Here is a 19,959-nt window from a genome sequence, read left to right on the forward strand (position 1 = left end):
GGAGAGTGTCTGCCCCCAAACTGCTCAGACCTTCTGACATCATCTATGTGGATAGTCCCTTTTCCCTAGCCATAACACGCCTACACACCCTAAAAAGAAGGTGGGGCCCTAGACACATAGGGTGGGGGTACTTGCTGTGATATGTGCAGAAAACCCCAGTCACTGTGAATGGGAGTGAATGGGGCCCAAGCTCTAACTAAGAGAATGGTGAGATTCTCCTTTCACCTCAAAAACTCCTTCTTATCCTTCAAAGCACTGACAAGAAGCCCTTTCTCCAGGAAGCCTTTTCTGCCCCTCACTTCGATTAGGTGTAGCTTCCTTTTTGCTCCTGTGGTGGCCTGCCATGCTATGCTATTGCCATAACCAATAGGTTATGGTCCTTATTTGTCATACTCCATTAACACTATCCACTTACTGGCCTCACTGCTGTACTGTAAGACCCATCTTGGCTAATACCTCTCTGGTTCACAGTTGAGTCCCCTGACACTAACTCTTGGCTGTTCCCTTAGCTGGATGTGAGCACCGTATGGTCACGCCACCATTGTTTTCATGGCATCCAACACAAAGTACACTCTAGCCTCTAAGAAACATGTCCTTGATCCAGGTTGCTGTGGAAAGCTTTTAACAGAGAATAATCTGATCAGTATGGGTTGTAGAAAGTTGCCTGTGGTGGCTGGCTGTATTGAGGGGCTTGGAGGGAACAAGACGTGGACATCCCTTACAGCTGCTTATCTGCTTTGCACTCCCAGTGCCTCTACAAGAGTATCATAGGATCATTAGTTTGCAGATGAGGATCCTGAGGCTTGGCAAACAGCCTAGTAGCTGAGTAACATTTTACTGGCTGAGAAGGGTAAGTTAGGCTTTGATTTCTGGTCTTTAGAGCATTTCTCCTTCTTTCTATTGCAAGATGCTTTATCTGACCTCCATTCATCCTGTTTTTTAATTCCTTTCAGGTTTCTTCCTGCCAGTGGTGTGCCAGGCCCTGTTATGAGAGCAGGGAGGGTCAGCGGTGATCACCAAACATAGCCTCGGGGGTGACTTGGTGAAAGGAAGCGTTTTCTGGATGCTGGGGTCTCAGGGACTCCTTTGGGGAGCTGATCTCAGGTGAGTGAACCACCAAACCCCACAGGCCTCTGAGCTTCCTAGAGGGAAATGGAGCTGATCTCAGGTGAGTGAACCACCAAACCTCACAGGCCTCTGAGCTTCCTAGAGGGAAATGGAGCTGATCTCAGGTGAGTGAACCACCAAACCCTACAGGCCTCTGAGCTTCTTAGAGGGAAATGGAAACTTGTTTCAAGTGTGCACAGACCACGGAGCAGGTGGTGATATGGTCCCTGCCCAAATCTCATGTCGAATTGGAGGAGGGGCCCAGTGAGAGGTGATTGGCTTGTGGGGGCAGATTTCCCCCATTGCTGTTCTCAGGATAGTGAGTGACTTCTCATGAGATCTGATCATTTTAAAGCACATGGCACTTCCCCCTTCTCTCTCTCTCTCTCCCCTGCCACTATATAAAGAAGGTGCTTGCTTCCCCTTTGCATTCTGCCATGATTGTAAATTTCCTGAGACCTCCCAGTCATGCTTCCTGTTAAGCTGGCAGAAATATGAGCTGATTAAATCTCTTTTCCTCATAAATTACCCATCTTAGGTAGTTCTTTATAGCAGTGTCAGAATGGACTAATACAAATTGCTTCTGATGATGTTCTTTAGTTCAGGACTTGTCCCAGGCAACTGCTGGTGGGCAAGCCATCTCGGACCCCAGTGTGGGAGCTGTGGCCCCAGACTGCCCCCACTTGCCATTGGCACTGGTTTGGATTCTCCCTTATGACATAAATGGACAGACAGGCCTATTACTTACTGGGGACCCAGTCCATTAGTGATGGCATATGGGACCCCACAGACCTCTGCCTCCTAACACAGTGCTGCCCCTGCTCTAAGTGCTCCCTGGGGGTTCTACACCATTGTTCTGGGGATGGGGCAAGGAGGGTTGAGCCATCCTACTCCTATACTCTGTCCTGACTAAATCCCTGTCCTGGGGTCTGTTGTCCTTTTCCCAATCTCTCCCACCTGCCCTACAGCTTGGCTGCTGGCCCTTCCTGCTGCAAATCTGCGAAGAGAAAGGAGCATTTTCAGGCTAGCCTACCCACAGCTCCCAGACACCAAAGTTGTTCACATGCACTCAGGGAGGATCCTTAGAGTTGCTAATCCAGTCACTACCTTCCTGTTTTATAGATGGGGAAACAGGATCTTGGAGAGATAGGAACCCAGGTCTCTGAGCTTGATTCTCTGAAAACATGTTCTTTTTTCTTGGAAATAATAAGCTTGATATTATAGGTTGTAATCTAGCAGTTTCTGGGTTTTCTCAGACCTCAGATTTGAAATCCAGATTCTTCCAAAAGGGTCTCAAACATAGACTGGAATTTTTTTCCAGCCTGTAAGTATGGCAGAATCTAGCCCTGCCACTTACCAGCTGGGATTGTGACCTTGGGCAAGTTATGTATACACTCTGAGTCTTAAGTTACTTTATTTGTGAAACAGAAAAAATATCTATGCCTGCTTCCCTCTCAGAGTTGGGAGGATTGAGTGAGGTAAGGTGAGAGCTTTGACACATCCTATTTTGACATCTATGCAAAAAACTGAATTCCAGGGAGAAGGCAGTAAGCCCTGGACCTTGGAAATGTCAAGGGCAAGAGCAGGTAGAGACCAGTGACTAATAAAGTCAGTATATGATACCCTGCATAAGAGAAGTTCAGAGAGCCAAAGAAGGGATTAATCCTGAAAGGGACTAGAGGCAGCTTAAAAGGGAATAGCACTGAGTTGGGCCTTGAGGAACAGGGAAGAGCATTTCTGGCAGAAGGAACAACATGATCAAATTGCCGTGTGGGGGTGGGAGTCGTTATTTCAGTACAGGTTGTGTCCTGTTATAGGCTGTAGGAAATTAACAAAAACAGTGATTCAGTCTCTATTTAGATGCATACAATTTGTGTGCCCTTAAGCCACCGTAATGTCCCATGGTGATCCTCTTCTTCCATCAATTTAGGAAATAGGTAATACTTGCATTCATTATTTCTTAGTTGAACAATGGACAACAGCCAAGGAGAAGCTGATGCCCTAGTGCAGTTTTAAATTCCCTTCACCTACGAGGCATCCAGGGGTACCATATGCCCTTGGAGCTCTTCTGTGGCTAAGCCCATATGTTCTAATCGTACCTAGAAGTATCTAATAGTATCTAAAAAACTTTATGTGATGATCAAAATGTTTTATACCTGCCCAGTAACACCGGTGCTCCACACACATGTGTTTTACAAATTAAGTATGCAGAACTCCCAAAGTGAGGAAATGTTTTATCTTCCCTCAGTGTAGGCATTCTGGAGGGCCAGGCTGGTTTTCCCCAATTAGAGGTGGGCAGGAATATTGTTTCCTTTTTCCCTCTACTAGCAAGGCCTGGCATATGGCTAGCCACAGGAGTTGTTCCCCAGAAATGAGTTGAGCCTCTTCCCCTTTCATCCTAATTCCCTGTCATTTCTGGCTTCTTTCACCCCAGAAGCTGTCAGAACTCGGAAAGGTGGTAAACATGAAGAAAATTCTGAGATATTTCTCTAAGTATTGTTTGGGATTAGAAGAGACTTGATTTTTCAGTCATTGTCATCAAGCTCACTGAGAGGGATGAAAAATAAGGTTTTGAGAGTAAAGCTCTAACAGAAACTACTCTGTGAAAAGGTCAGTTGTGTGTTGGAATTTGGCTTGTTTCCTTGTTGCTTCTTGGACTAGGATAAATGCTACAACTCTTCTCTAAAAGAAATGCCTCCAGTGACTTTATGTATCTTTTCTTTTAGGACTTTTCTAGACCTGTCGCTAGCATTGTTTCACCTGATTAATCCTAATCATTCAACCTGTTCCAAACAATTCTGCTCTGCTGTGATGTCCTCCAGTCTCAAAACCCATAGCAAATACCAACCTCTAAAAATTTCTAAAAATTGCAAGCACTGTTTGGAAAGCAAACATATAGCTGGCTTCTGCCTGCGGCTTTGGATTTCTTCCTCCGGTTTACATTATACCAAGCAATTTCTAGTGTGTCAGCTTCATTAGTTCAGCCTGTTATTACATACATATATTTGTATTAGGGTCCTCCAGAGAAACATCATATATAGAATGTTTACATATTATAATATAATATTGTTTAAAAGATAATATGTAATATAAGATTATTTAATATGTTATTAAAAATATAATCATATGTGATATATGTAAAATAAAAAAATATGTACAGGGCAAGCCCTCACCTAAAGTCATTGTTAGGTTCTTGGAAACTGTGACTTTAAGTGAAATGACATATAACCACCAATTTTATCATAGGCTAATTGATATAAATGAGTTAAGTTCCTATGGTATATTTCTGGCCACAAAAACATCATCAATATTTTAAATAAAGACCCAAAACATTGCTAATATTAAACACTGAAATAAATGTGAGCTATACATACATTTTAAAAAGACTATTATTTCAGTGGGATGCAGTGGCATGCACCTGTAATCTCAGCTACTCTGGAGGCTGAGGCAGGAGGATCACTTGAGCCCATAAGTCTGCAGTGCACCATGATCGTGCCTGTGAATAGCCACTACGCTCCAGCCTGAGTAACACAGCAAGACCTCATCCATAGAATTTTTTTTTTGAGACGGAGTCTTGCTCTGTTGCCCACGCTGGGGTGCAGTGGCACAGTCTCAGCTCACTGTAGCCTCCACCTCCCAGGTTCAAGCAATTCTCCTGTGTCACCCTTCTGAGTAGCTGGACTACAGGGATGTGTTATCACACCTGGCTAATTTTTTGTATTTTTAGTCGATACGGGGTTTCACCGTGTTAGCCAGGATGGTCTCTATCTCCTGACCTCGTGATCTGCCCATCTTGGCCTCCCAAAGTGCTGGATTACAGGTGTGAGCCACCGTGCCAGGCCAAAAAATTTTTTTTAATAAAAAAAATTATTTGGTAAGAGATGCCTCATCAAATACTTTCTCTTACATGTTAGCGCTGTGCATTTGGCCACTTCTAGGTCTAAGAGAATCTGGGAGACCATTTTAGGTTTCCAACCTCTAGAGCAGCTTTGTCCAATAAAACTTTCTGTGATGATGAAAATGTTCTATACCTGCTCCACTAGAATAGCTTCTAGCCTCGTGTGGTGACAACACTTGAAACCTGGCTAGTGTGACTGAAAAGCTGAATTTCTGATATTGTTTAACTTAAATTAATTTGAATTTAACTAGCCATATGTGGCTAGTGGCTACCATATTGGACAACCACACTTTTTTGGAGACAGGATCTTGTTCTGTTGCCCAGGCTGGAGTGCAGTGGCATAATCATGGCTCATTGCAGCCGCGACCTCCCCAGCCCAAATTATCCTCCCACCTCAGCCTCCCAAGTAACTGAGATTAATTATAGGCATGTGCCACCACACCTGGCTAATTTAAAAAAAAAAATTGTGGAATGTAGTCTCACATGTTGCCCAGCCTGGTTTTGAACTCCTGGGCTCAAGCAATCCTCCCACGTGAGCCTCCCAAAGTGCTGGGATTACAGGCATGAGCCACCACACCCAGCTACAACAGCCACACTTTTGAAATGAAGGAAGTCCAGGAGAAAGAGAGTTAGAAAAGATGTTGGGTGAGCCAAGCTATGGTGCTTGTCACAGGACCACTCTTAATTTATTGCACTTCTCTTCTGTCTTGACTTCAGTAATAACATACTTTCTCAGTTCTACTTTGACACAACTTTTCTAGTATATAGCATCAAACATCTGGGCTCTCAAAATGGGCTGAGCTCTTCCTTCATCCACCTCTTAAATGGTGGTGTTCTCCAGGTTTCCCTGACCTTTTCACTTCAATATTAACACTCTCCCTCTCCAGATGCACTCACCTACTCCTTGCTTCACCCACTTCTCATAAGTGGATGACTTCCACATCTGTATATCTACTTCAGTGAACTCCATTTATCTCCCTACTTGTCTCTCCCGAGATGTCTCACAGACACTTCAAGGTCAACACATATAAAGATATATAGATACTGATGGAACAAATACTCGTTTTGTGCCAACTGAATGCCAGGCAGTGAGCTAGATGCAAGTAGGCTAGACATGAGTCCTTTGGGTGTTTGCAGTTTAGCAGGTGCAATAAGCAGGTTTTCTCTACTACACTGGCTTCAGGCTGTCTTCTTCTGGTTCTATTCATTCTCACCCAAGTGCAAAGTTGGGTGTTGTTGTTGCTGTGCTTTTACTTTTACAAAACCATCCTTCTGGATCAAAGGTTTTCTTTTTTTCTTTTTTTTTTTTTTTTTTTTTTTTTTTGAGACGGAGTCTTGCTTTGTCGCCAGGCTGGAGTGCAGTGGCGCAATCTCTGCTCACTGCAACTTCCACCTTCTGGGTTCAAGCGATTCTCCAGCCTCAGCCTCCCGAGGAGCTGGAACCACAAGCGCATGCCACCATGCCCGGCTAATTTTTGTATTTTTAGTAGAGACGGGGTTTCACCATGGCCAGGATGGTCTCGATCTCTTGATTTCGTGATCCGCCCGCCTCCGCCTCCCAAAGTGCTGGGATTACAGGTGTGAGCCACCGCGCCTGGCTTAGATCAAAGGTTTTCAATCTCTCTGGTCAAAAACTCTTGACACACCTAAAAATTATTCAGGACTGCAAAGAACTTTGTGGTGTTGACTTATAAATAAGATAGACATCTAAAAATATCCATTAATTCACTCAAATACAATAATAAGTTCATTACATGTTAATATTTACATTATTTACAACTTTTTTCACATTTGAGATATGCTGCTTACAATTCTCTGGGAAAGCAGTATTGGACTCTGTGTTTAACAAGTTCTAAAATGAGAAAACCACTAATCTACCAAACAAAATCCTTATTTGAAGAATCAGTTCCACCACTGTCTATCTAGAAGGCCTTCCCTTACACCCCATGGGCTGTTAGGGTCTCTCCTCTCTCCTCCTCTTCCTGTTCTTCCAGCCGTCTGTGTTGTGTGAGATGCATTGCTGTGTGGTACAGGGGGTGGTACCTGCCCCTACCATGGGTCCATGAGCTCCTCGTGGCCTGGGACATCACCTGACAGCTCCCTTTGTCCAGTGCTTATCTCAAGGCCTTATTTTTTTTTAAATCAGAGTTTAATAAATGCTTATAATTTGTTCATTGCCAATTCAGAATTACTGTGTCATGGCATTAAATTAACCTAAGACTATTTTAAAATTAAAGTCATAAGATTTCATAGTTTGACTCTAGAAGGGTAACAAAAAAGGCGAGGAAACATTATTTTGTTCTTTTTGAAAAGATGTATACAATATTTTAAAATGAAAATAATGATATTTTCCAGAACCAAAGATTAGTTAGAATAGTAGTACTGTTTTCTTTTTTGTAACTCTCTTTAGAGACTGGTTAATGGAAGTTGACTGGACTGTTAAATTTTCTTCTGCATTTAATTTGTTGGGATTTGGCAAATACGTAGCCTCTATACACTCATATGAGAATGAGAATAAAAGAGGCAAAGAAAATCTTAGTTCTTGAAGACAATGGTTTGTGAAATTATTGTGGAAATAGATTGGGCTTCATGGAGCACCTGAAGGAGTTTCAGGAATCCCCAGATCATACTTTGAGAACTGCTTGCTCTCCAGAACACCAGGGCCACGTTTTTATTTTAGGCTTTGAGATGACCTAGACTATTGTAAAGATGGTTTGTCACATAGGGTGGTTTGGTTGGGCTGTGCCTACCTTAGGTCATAGATGAATTCTCCCCTGCTGGTTGACCAAGGGCAGGCTGCAGGCAGCTGTCAAAGGAAGACCCTCAACAGATGGCTCCTGGCCATAGGAGTGTGCACTTGAATTGTAAGTGGTGGTCTTGGGCCACTGATACAAACTTATGAGCTGGTGATGATGGTGCGTGCACATGTGTGAAGCTGGGCACACTCCACATCTGTGTTCTACCTCCTCGCTTTGTTCAAAAAGTCCTCACAAAGATCCTCCCTCCTCAGGATTCCTCATTTCTTTTGTGGTCCTCAGGTTTCTCCCCAATCCCAGATCAAATCTCCTCTTATATTATTTTCTTTCCACTGTAATGTTAATTTTTTTTTTTTTTGACGGAGTCTGGCACTGTCGCCCAGGCTGTAATGCAGTGGCATGATCTTGGCTCACTGCAGTCTCCACCTCTTGGGCTCATGTGCAGTTTTAAGAAACTTATTTAGATGTCAGAACTAAATATTGTTTTATTCTCCTTGCATTCCTGCTGTAACAATGCTAAATTCTCCGTGAACTGCCTCTAACTGAACTGGTAAGGGAAACCTACATGGCAGGACAGAGGGAAGAAATTAAGTCAATTAACATTTCAACTGATTATCCTCCAAACAGGGAGTTGCAGACTTCATCTCCCTGTTCCCATAAACCTATTCCTCCTGGGTTCCCCAGTCTGATGGGTGGCCCCAGTGTCTTTCCACCCACACAGTGGCAACAAGGAGAATACAAGTCAGATCTCCATTCACTCAGTCAGTCAGTCAGTCAGTCAGTCAGTCAGTCATCCTCTCAATTTGCATAAGAACACTTACTATGTGCTGGGGATAGAGTGGTAATGAAGAAAATCACAGGTCTTGTTCTCATACAGCTTACCTTTCAGTGGAAGAGACACATAATAAACAATTTCCATTATTAAAGACACTGCGAAGAAAAACAGATTATGAGATATGGCTGATGCCAGCATTTACATGTTCACCAGTACACTCTACAGCTCTCTGTAGCTACTGGCACATTGCCTGGCACCAGTGGTCATATATTGAATGAAAGAACAAGAAAACAGATTAGCTCGTACAAGTAAGGGTTAGTGAATGGGCCTCTGTGGCTGAGCTGCGTTTACTCCTTCACTCCTGTACAAGCTGCTCTTTTCCAACCTCCCTTCCACAGAAAACCTCCAGGTTTCTAAAATGGGATTCCAACTTAAGGGTATATGTAATTTTCAAAATCATAAAAAAAGGGATGGGGTTTATCGTTTTGCATTAACTTCTAGGTCCAGGAGTGGTCAAGATGTGAGAACTTGTTGAATTTTGAAAACTAGTCTATCATCATTGTGGTGGTTAATTTTACATGTCAACTTGACTAGGGCAGAGGATGCCCACATATCTGGTTAAACATTACTTCCGAATGTGTCTGTGAGAGATTAGCATCTGAATTAGTGAGCTAAATAAAGCAGATGACCCTTCCTAGTGTGGGTGGGCATGATACACTGAGGGCTTCAATAGAAAGAACAAAAGGGCACAGGAAGGTTGAGTTCTTGCTTTGCTTGACTCCTTGAGTTGAGATGTTCTTCTCCCTCCATTGGAACTCCTGGTACTCAGACCTTCAGATTCAAACTGGAATCCACACCATCAGCTCGCTGATTTTCTGACCTTCAAACTATGCCACCAACTTACCTGGGTCTCCGAAGCACCCCTGGGTGGAGTCAAGAGAGGAAACAAAGAAAATTAGGTTTTGGGTTTGTAGAAATGCCTAAAGTCAGCCTGCTGCAGCCAGGCACAGTGGCTCACGCCTGTAATCCCAGCACTTTGGGAGGCCGAGGTGGGTGAATCATGAGGTCAAGAGACCAAGACCATCCTGGCCAGCATGGTGAAACTCTGTTTCTACTAAAAATACGAAAATTAGCTGGGCATGGTGGTGCATGCCTGTAGTCCCAGCTACTTGGGAGATTGAGGCAGGAGAATAGCTTGAACCTGGGAGGCAGAGGTTTCACTGAGCTGAGATCATGCCACTGCACTCCAGCCTGGCAACAGAATGAAACTCCATATAAAAAAAAGTAAGTTAGCCTGCTCCAGGGCTTGGAGGACACTACAGAATCACTGGTGCTGCTGTTAAATGTAGTGCTGATGACAAGTTATGAGAAAGTGTATTTATGTTGCCTTATCTGTTACACTGATCAACATAGCTGCCCGAAGGATACTGTGGATGGAGGGATCAACTGCCAACTACTCTCCTGATGGAAGTACCAAGTACATTGGCCCGAGTCTGGAGTGCTGTCCAATAGCCCACTGTCCAGTCCCTGGCCTTACCATTGCTCAGAAAGAATGAGAAATGGACCAGAAGTCAACAGCACCCCCCTTTCTCCAGCTTGCCTCTTGGGTGGGCATTAGCTCATCCAGATAATTTGATTTGACAGATATGATGTATATTTATATCATTTCTTTGCCACCTAAGTTGTACTTATTATTGTAGAAATGTGAGAAAATAGAAATCATTAAAAGAAGAAAATAAAAAGAGATTATGTTTCAAAGATAACCAGTTAAGCTCTAGTATTTTTTTAATAGACATTTAAATTAAGGAGTAATGCTAAAAAAAAAATACATAGAAGCACACACACACTTTTTTTTTCCTTACAAAATCAGATGGTAGGAGAAATGAAGCTCTGCAGGGCATTTAGGTCAGATCTTCCTGTCACTTTATTGTAGAGTAGCGTTTACTGCAGGGGGAGAATTCATCCTGGCGTGTCACCTCTTACTGTCCAGTAAACCCTGCCCCTCACAGAACACAATTCTGGTCACACTGGGTGACAGAAGGAGGCTTGTAGTCAGTCTCAGCTGCAGAAGGGGTTACCAGCCACATATAGAACTTTTTTAAGTCTATGGAGTTATGATTTTTAGAATAACCCTAAACAGACCAGGCGTAGCGGCTCACACCTGTAATCCCAGCACTTTGAGAGGCCAAGGTGGGCGGATCACTTGAAGTCAAGGGTTTGAGACCAGTCTGGCCAACATGGTGAAACCCCATCTCTACTAAAAATACAAAAATTAGCTGGGTGTGGTGGTACATGCTTGTAATCCCAGCTACTTGGGAGACCGAGGCAGGAGAATTGCTTGAACCTGGGAGATGGAGGTTGCAGTGAGCCTAGATTACACCACTGCACTCCAGCCCGGGTGACAGAGCAAGACTTTGTCTCAAAAAAATATGGAATAACCCTAAATATAATCCTAATGTTATGCATCTTCCTGTCATCTTCTATCTTGGTGTGCACTTAACACCCCTGAACAGGTTTGACCAGCTCCTTAGAACCATACTAAAAGATTTTACTATTTGAGGAGGGAACATAAAGTAAAATTTAATCTCATTTATCAAAGTAATACATATAGATTGTGAAAAAATAATTCAGAAATATAGATGGTAGAAGCACTCGTTTTACTTTTGCATTTACAGTTCTTTGTTGTTTTGGATTTGCCTAGTGTGTTTCTAAGGAGGGGGGTGGATTGGTCTCACACTCGTCTATTTCTTTTTGTAAATCCGTTTGTCTTCTATAGTTTGAAGCTGTGCTGATAGGTTCAGGGTACATGTAAGTTTACGACAAATCATTCAGTAGTTATTGAGCATTTACTGTACACCAGGCACTGTCCAGGGTCCTGAAAACAGTCACGAACAGGATAGAAGCGCCATCTAGTGGAGATAAAATAAGTAAATATAAGAGAAAATCTCAAGAAATGAACGGTCTGCAGAGAAATAAATTGAACTATTTGAAGGAGAATCCTTAGTGTTCTCCCAGACCCCCATTTGTTCTCACTCTCTCTGAGACAGGGTCTCCCTCTGTCACCCAGGCTGGAGTGCTGTGGTGAGATCATAGCTCACTGCGCCCTCGACCTCCTGGGCTCAAGCTATCTTCCCTCCTCAGCCTTCTTAACTGTTAAGACTACAGGCGTGCACCACCACATCCAGCTGATTTTTGTATTTTTTGTAGAGAAGGGGTCTCACTATGTTGACCAGGCTGGTCTCAAACTTCTGGCCTCAAGTAATCCTCCCGCCTCAGCCTCCCAAAGTGCTGGATTACAGGTATGAGCCACGGGGCCCAGCCTCTCAGTTCTCTGTTTTCAACATAATTCAACATTTCAAAGATTAATATTAGTAGTCTCTGCCATCAGAAGTCTATTTATAAAGGTAACAAATAAGTCGGAAGGCAATTACAGTAATTCTTATGCTTCTGTATTAACAAGTATTGAAAAATTTCACCCTCCTTTCTTAGAGGGTTCCATTTAGACTAAAAATTGAAATTTCAAAGACTGCTATGCCCCTGAAGGTGTGAGAGAGGAGCATTCCAGGCAGAGGGAAAAGTTGCTGCAAAGGCTCAAGGTGTAATTGATTGGGCTGATCAGGTGTCAGAAAGGAGGCCACTGTGCCTGGATGAGAGTTACAGTGTCAGAGGTGCAGTCAGAGTTGGGCAGAGGCCTGCCCTCTGAAGACCATGTTGGCCAGGTTAACCCATTTGAGGTTGTCAGGAGGCCAGTTAGGGTACCATTGCAGGATTACATTTGAGAGAAGATGGTGGCCAGGACCAGGGGTGAGGTGCTGTGGAGATGGAAAGAAATGAGTGGATTTACAATGTATTTTAGAAGAAGAATAAAGTGGACTTGCTGATGTTTTAGATGTGAGAGGGTGGAGAATTAAGAGTAACTTCTGCTTGGGCGCAGTGGCTCACCCTTGGAATCCCAGCACTTTGGGAGGCTGAGGCAGGTGGATCACTTGAGGTTAGGAGTTTGAGACCAGCCTGGCCAACACGGTGAAACCCCATCTCTACTAAAAATATAAAATTAGCCAAGCACGGTGGTGCATGCCTGTAATCCCAGTTACTTGGAAAGCTGAGGCAGGGGAATCACTTGAGCCTGGGAGGGAGAGGTTGCAGTAAGCCGAGATTGTACCATTGCACTCTAGCCTGGGCAACAAGAGCAAAGCTCCATCTCAAAAAAAAAAGAGTAACTTCTAGGTTTCCTGACTTGGATATTGTTGAACAACTTAGGGATTGATTGCTCATTTTTTTATCAATATGAAATATTCCATTCTATCCCCATTAAATTCTTAGCCTTAGAGTCTGTTTTGTCTCATATTAATAATTCTACACAGCTATTTTTCTTGTTAGAGCTTTCGTGGTATACCCTTTTTCCTTCTCTTCTTTTCTTTTCAACCTTTTTTATTGTTTTTTTTTCCCATGTATTTATTTTATTGCATTTTAGGTTTGGGGGTACATGTGAAGAACATGCAAGACTGTTGCATAGGTACACACGTGGCAGTGTGATTTGCTGCCTTCCTCCCCATCACTTATATCTGGCATCTCTCCCCTTGCTATCTCTCCCCAGCTCCCCACCCCCCACCGTCCCTCCCCTATTTCCCCCCAACTGACCCCAGTGTGTAGTGCTCCCCTCCCTGTGTCCATGTGTTCTCATTGTTCAACACCCACCTATGAGTGAGAACATGCAGTGTTTGATCTTCTGCTCTTCTGTCAGTTTGCTGAGAATGATGGTTTCCAGGTTCATCCATGTCCCTACAAAGTACCCAAACTCTTCGTTTTTGATGGCTGCATAATATTCCATGGTGTATATGTGCCACATTTTCCCTGTCCAGTCTATCATCGATGGGCATTTGGGTTCGTTCCAGGTCTTTGCTATTGTAAACAGTGCTGCAACGAACATTCGTGTGCACGTGTCCTTATAGTAGAACGATTTATAATCCTTTGGATATATACCCAGTAATGGGATTGCTGGGTCAAATAGAATTTCTATTTCTAGGTCCTTGAGGAATCGCCACACTGTCTTCCACAATGGTTGAACTAATTTACACTCCCACCAACAGTGTAAAAGTGTTCCTATTTCTCCACATCCTCTCCAGCATCTGTTGTCTCCAGATTTTTTAATGATTGCCATTCTAACTGGCGTGAGACGGTATCTCAATGTTGTTTTTATTGTTTGGTTTTATTATAGGTAAATCTCTTGTAAAAAATCTCCACCCTTCTTCTTTGTCTCCCTCCTTCCTTTTAATAAGGAAACACTATGTTTGCATACATTGTGATTAATGGATAGACTTGGACTTTGTAACACTATATTAGTGTCTTTTTTCTTTGAGATGCAGTTTTGCTCTTGTTGCCCAAGCTAAAGTACAATGGTGCTATGTCGGCTGACTGCAACCTCTGCCTGCCAGGTTCAAGTGATTCTCCTGCCTCAGCCTCCCAAGTAGCTGGGATTACAGGCATGTGCCACCATGCCTGACTAATTTTGTGTTTTTAGTAGAGACGGGGTTTCTCCACGTTGGTCAGGCTGGTCTTGAACTCCCAACCACAGATGATGTGCCTGACTCAGTGTGCTAAAGTGCTAGGATTATAGGCATGAGCCACCGCACCCGGCCCTCTATTAGTGTCTTTTATGCCTCATGCTTTCTCTTCTATATTGCTCCTTGTCTGCTCTTTGGTGCAGTAAAAATTGGGTGGAACAACCAGAAACAGAGAGACTTTGTAGGCTTAAACTAGTAGGAACACTGGGTCTTTCTAGAGTCTCCTTCCTCTTTTCTGGGCCCACCTCAATGCAGAGGGTTCTAGTTTAGGACACATCATGATAGCTCCCTCTTCATGGCCTCTACCCACTCCCAATTGAAAGCATTGTTTCTCATTCTTTCAAAGACTGTTCCTTTTGAATGTTCTTCTTTTTTTTTTTTTTTTTTTTTGAGACGAGTCTCACTCTACTGCCCAGGCTGGAGTGCAATGGTGCAATCGAGGCTCACTGCAACCTCTGCCTCCCAGGTTCAAGTGATTCTCCTGCCTCAGCCTCCCAAGTAGCTGGGATTACAGGCTTGCACCACCACATTCAGCTAATTTTTGTATTTTTAGTAGAGATGGGGTTTTGCCATGTTGGCCAGGCTGGTCTCAAATTCCTGTCCTTAGGTGATCCGCCTGCCTCAGTCTCCCAAAGTGTTGGAATTACAGGTGTGAGCCACCATGCCTGGGCTTGAATATTCTTATTTCCATCTCTTGCTCCCATTTAATTATTGGGCCTCCCAGTCCATTAGAGAATCATTCCTTTTGCCCTGTATTAGAAATGAAATATTCTGACCAAGGATCCAGAAAGACTGACTCCTGCTCTGCTAATCCCACTTCTTCCATGTTGAATTCCCAAAGGAGATTCATGCAAGTGACAGTAGTAGCCTGTTAGGAAATGGAACTTACCAATTGTATCTCATCATTAACTGAGTTGGCACCCTAATTCAAGCCCTCTGCTGAAGATGAGTTTGATGACATGGTTTAGCTCTTGGATGACCATAATTTATGTCCAAACTGGGAAATTTTGTAGAATAAAAATGAGTGAATGAAAGGGTCTGCCACTAATCATCATACCAAGAAACCACGAAGATCAGTATATGCTGATCAGACTCAAGTAAGACTTCTACTGCCCTTTGGAGGCTGCAACCAAATCTCAGGCTATTACCTTCTGGCCTGTCCCATAGTAAAAGAACAAAGTCACAAAAAGAGAGGGCAGTGAGCCCAGCTTTAAAACCAACATTTATCATGTCCACCAAATAAGGTTGGCCAGGTGATATCTGGGACTCTGGCTCACCCAGTTAGCAACGGCCCCTCTTTTGCTGGGGAACTTTAGAAAGGGGATGGGAAGGGCAGTTGGCAAAGTAAGCTTTCTCATCAGGAAGAGAAGACAGAGTTTTCCTCCCCGTGCAGTTCTCTACTGTGAGAGCTCCTATCTTGGCTTTCCCTCATCATCTGCTAGCCTCCCCTTGTTTGCGACCCAATAGTTGGATTCTTTGTAGTTGGTTTGCTGATGCCATCTCCTTGGTTCGCTCTCAATTCATTATCCTCCATTCATTCTATCTTCTCTGCACTGAGTCTCAGAATGGTCTCTGACCTACTCTCTCAAAGGGCCCCACTAGTGTTTTAGTAACTTTCCTGTATGCCTCTTGTATATGCCTTTTCTATTCTTGGGTGAGAACAGAACTTAGAGCAAGATGTTGATTCTGGTTCAGAATATGATGATAAATTCACTGGCATTAATATCAGGAGAAAACAGATGTTTGAATCTGGAGCAGTCTGTGAAATGAAAAACAATTTAGAGAAGATTTGGAGAAATCCTTTAGGAAAAAACATAAATACCAAGAGATCTCATGTGAAAACAACTAAGGATTAAAAGCAAAATACCTACAGAAGTTAGGAAGGACAGAGATAGAAGGGGTTTGGACAAAGATTCAGTTCTAACTCCAACTTAATTAAACATCACAAGGTTTCCATAGAAGGGAAAGCTGTAAATATGATGAATATGGTAGAGTTCCCTCTGCATATAGCTTTTCATCATTGAGAGAGAATTCACAGTGGGGTAAAGTTCTGTCAGTGTGAGTGCGGGTAGGCCTTCACTCTGAGCTCTATCCCTTATGGCCCACCAAAGGAAACATTCTGCGGCTAGAGCCCCCTGAAGGATTTGCCTAACTGTGGAAAATCTTTCAGCCGGATTTCAGATCTTAGGCAACATCAGGAAGTGCATACTGAAGAAAAATCCTATGTATGTAATGAGCATGGGAAAGTCTTAACCTGGAGCTCAGCCTTTGCTGCCCATCAAAGAGTCTACATCAGGGAATGTTCAACAGGGCCAGAGGCCTCGTGGTGCAACTCAGGGCTGGAGAAGCCCTTTGAGGGGCACTGAGTATGAGAAAGGCTGAAGTGGGCACCAAAGGCTGTGCATGCATCAGCAACCATATTGGTAAGAAACATGTGAATGTGGGGTATGTGGGAAAACCTCACCTGAAGCCAAAACCTGACAAGGCAGCTGCACCCCGGGAAACCCTAAGGAAGCAGCAGGTCAGTGCTTTGCCATTCGCCCTGCAGGCTTCTCCCCATTGTGGCTTCTGTGATATGAGAGGAGACCTCTGACCCAGATGAAGCCTTCCGCATACTCACTGCACTGAGTGCCTCTCCCCAGGGGGATTTGCTGGTGGGCATCAAGAGCAGAACTCAGAGTGAATGAACGTTATTCCACCTTCACTACACACATAGAATTTCACTCCAGTGCATGATTTCTGACATTTCCTAAGGACTGAAATCCACCCTAAAGACTTCCTGTAACCAAAACAGATATAGCCTTCCCCTCTGAGTGACTCCATTGGGGGGTGAGCATTAAAGTTGAGAAGCACTGCTCAAATTTTGTTTTGGCCCTTTCCACAGGGCCAAAACAAATTTAGAGCAGTGCTTCTCAATTTTAATGCATGGAAGGACCACTTGGGGAGCTGTGCAAAAATCCAATGTCTGAGCTCCACCTACAAGATCTGATTTAATCAGTTTTAAATGGGGTAGAGGGTTGCATTTAAAAAAAAAAAAGCAAAAACCCTCTCTGCAGCCCAGGCATGGCCAGTGTGGGTACAGTACCCCAGCCCTGGAAGTGTCTGGGTGGAGCAGACTGCCTGGCACAGAGGAGCCAAGTAGGCCCCTGGTGGTGGGCAAGGGGGCAGACTGGAGCCGTGGTGGCATAGCTGCAGGGTCCTTCATGATGAGAGATTTGGGGGCACTTCTATCTCCTCTGTGTATTTGATAGTTTGGGTAGTGAAGACATGGCTGACTGTCAAAATCTTTCTCCAAGACCATCCCAGGGGAATCAAAGACTCCATCTGGGGTATTTGTACCATCTCCAGCTAGACGCTCCCATCTAGCAAAAGAGAGGAGCAGTGTGGAAGAAGGGCAATCAGGGTCCTGGCACAAAGAATACCCCAGAGTATAGAGTGGGGACAAGAGAGGGAGCCATCAAGTGTTGGTAGAATTTTCCAGTGTTGTGCTTGGAATGGTGGAGTGTTCTGGTTCAGCCTACCCTTGCTTTATCAAGTGTTTATTCCTGGGCTTCAGTTAGTAACAGCGTGAATTACTTATAACGCATCACTGTGTGGAAATGCTTGGTCGTGGCTGGAATTTTTCCTCACATCAATCTCCAGAGTTTTTTGGGTGCTCCCCTTGTTTGTGCCTAGCGAAGTTGTGAATGCCATTTGGTTCCATGATATAGCTGACCTGGCATCTGAGGCATTAGGGAGGAAGCCTCACCCATTCCCTAGTGTTCACAAAATAACTGTTGACACACTATTCCGTCTTTTGCGGCAGGCTCTTTTCCCCATGCAGGGAATATCTGCGAGCCTCTTTCCCACCCATTTGTTGGTCATCTGGTTATTCTCTTGCATTTCTCTCTTCTCGACTCGCTCTACTGCTTTGAATATGGTTGATTCAGTAAAGGAATTGAAATGCACCAGCAGTTGTCTAACATAGAGAGGAACTGGCTTTACTCCTTTGGGTTTGGTTTGCCCTTGGCTTTTCTCACAGCAATGCACTCCTCATATATTATCCATGGCTGCCTTTTCTCTATCCTCATTCCTTTATGCATTATCAGTGCAATAAGGCAAAGATCCCTGGCAAAGCATATCTCTTCGAGTGCACCTCTTCTCCTCGGTGGTCTTCTTAAGCAACAGACTCTTCCACAAGACAGTCTAACCTGCAGTCTACCTTGAGCAGCTCAACTTCTGCAGAGAAGTTCCCTTCACCACATCTATCTCCACCCAAACTGAAGGCTACTGCAGGCCTGAGTGACCTGTCATCCAGGGAATGGGTGGGATAGAAAGGAGGCTGTGGCAGCTCTTTCCCCAGTTCACCCCCCGCCCCTGGCAGGGAAGGCACCATTCATTCTGCCAAGGGCCCTCTGAAATCTTTTTTTCTCTTTTTTGAAATGGAGTCTCACTTTGTCACCCAGGCTGGAGTGCAGTGGTACAATATTGGCTCACTGCAACCTCTGCCTCCCGGGTTCAAGCAATTCTTCTGCCTCAGCCTCCCGAGTAGTTGGGACTACAGGCACGTACTACCATGCCCAGCTAATTTTTGTATTTTTAGTAGAGACGGGGTTTCACCATGTTGGCCAGGATGGTCTCAATCTCTTGACCTTGTGATCCACCTGCCTTGACCTCCCAAAGTGCTGGGATTGCAGGCATGAGTCACCATGCTCGGGCAGGAATTGGAATCTTTATCTCTGGTGCACATAAGGCGGAATCTTCTTGATACCAGTGTGTGGATTTTTAACACCACCAAGAGTCTGAAAGGACCACAGTTTTTTTCTGCAGCTATTTTTCTAGCATCTGCCAGTTCCTGTGGCCGGAATGATTTGAATACTTTGTTTTTCTCCCTGTGCCATTTACCCTCCCACCTTTCCTTCCTGCCTTCTACCACCCTTGGGTGAATGAAATTTGTTGTTCTAGCTGTTGCGTTTTGTGGATTTGTTATTTTTGTTGTTTTTCTGTGAAGCACAAACATTGGTTGTGGGAGGTAAAGGAGTGTCCCAGTTGCCGCTGGTCACTCCCTTTATAAATATCATTCTCTTGTTTCTTGTAACTCAAGTTAGAAGTCAGGTTTTGGTCTCTCTTACTCCACTGCAACAACAACAAAAAAAAATCTGAAGAAATGGGACAGGAAGAAAGACCTTGCAGCCAGATCTTCAGATCTTCTGAGTTAGGAGGAGTGATTTTCTTTCTTCCCCTTGAAAGACAAAAAGCTATTTCCACTGGTACATCTAAACTCTCCCAAGTAGGGAGAGGTACCAATTCTAGACAAGTGCCATTGCAACACAATGTTCAGACAGCCTGAAGTTTTGAACTCTGTTGCGGAGTATGGGGTAGAAATTCACTGTTGGCCACTGCCGTAGCTGTTTCATATTTCAAAGGAATATTGGGTGCTACAAACAAGAACTGAAGGGGTAAATTTATTAAACTCATTAAACCAGTGATTGGTTTGTTTTCTTGTCCTTTTAAGAGACTAAATGTGAGGGACAGATGTCAAAATACTTGTACAATTTCAAAATGTCACAATTAAACATGAGCTGATTACATATGTGCACATGCGCACGCACACACACACACACACACACACATGCACACACACACATTTTCCCAGTGTTTCTAAGCACAGCTAAGGTTGAACTACTAATTTAGAGGTATCCAGAGTGGTTCTCCAAGCATGGATCCCCAAACGGCTATATCACCTGGGAACCAGTGATAAATGCAAATTTTCAGGTCCCTCCCTAGACGTACTCAATCATAAATGTGAAAGTGGGGTCCAGTGATCAGGGTTTTAATAAGCTCTCCAGATAAGACTAATGTGTTTCCAAACCATGTCAT

The 19,959-nt window shown here is 43.8% G+C and overlaps 1 pseudogene; it reads left to right on the forward strand.

Annotated features, from left to right (window-relative positions):
* The first annotated feature begins 16,468 nt into the window (after window positions 1-16,468).
* LOC108305788 lies at window positions 16,469-18,413 on the forward strand (annotated as a pseudogene).
* Window positions 18,414-19,959: the final 1,546 nt, after the last annotated feature.

This window comes from Cebus imitator, unplaced genomic scaffold (assembly GCF_001604975.1).
Source record: "Cebus imitator isolate Cc_AM_T3 unplaced genomic scaffold, Cebus_imitator-1.0 Scaffold0, whole genome shotgun sequence".
NCBI lineage: Eukaryota > Metazoa > Chordata > Mammalia > Primates > Cebidae > Cebus > Cebus imitator.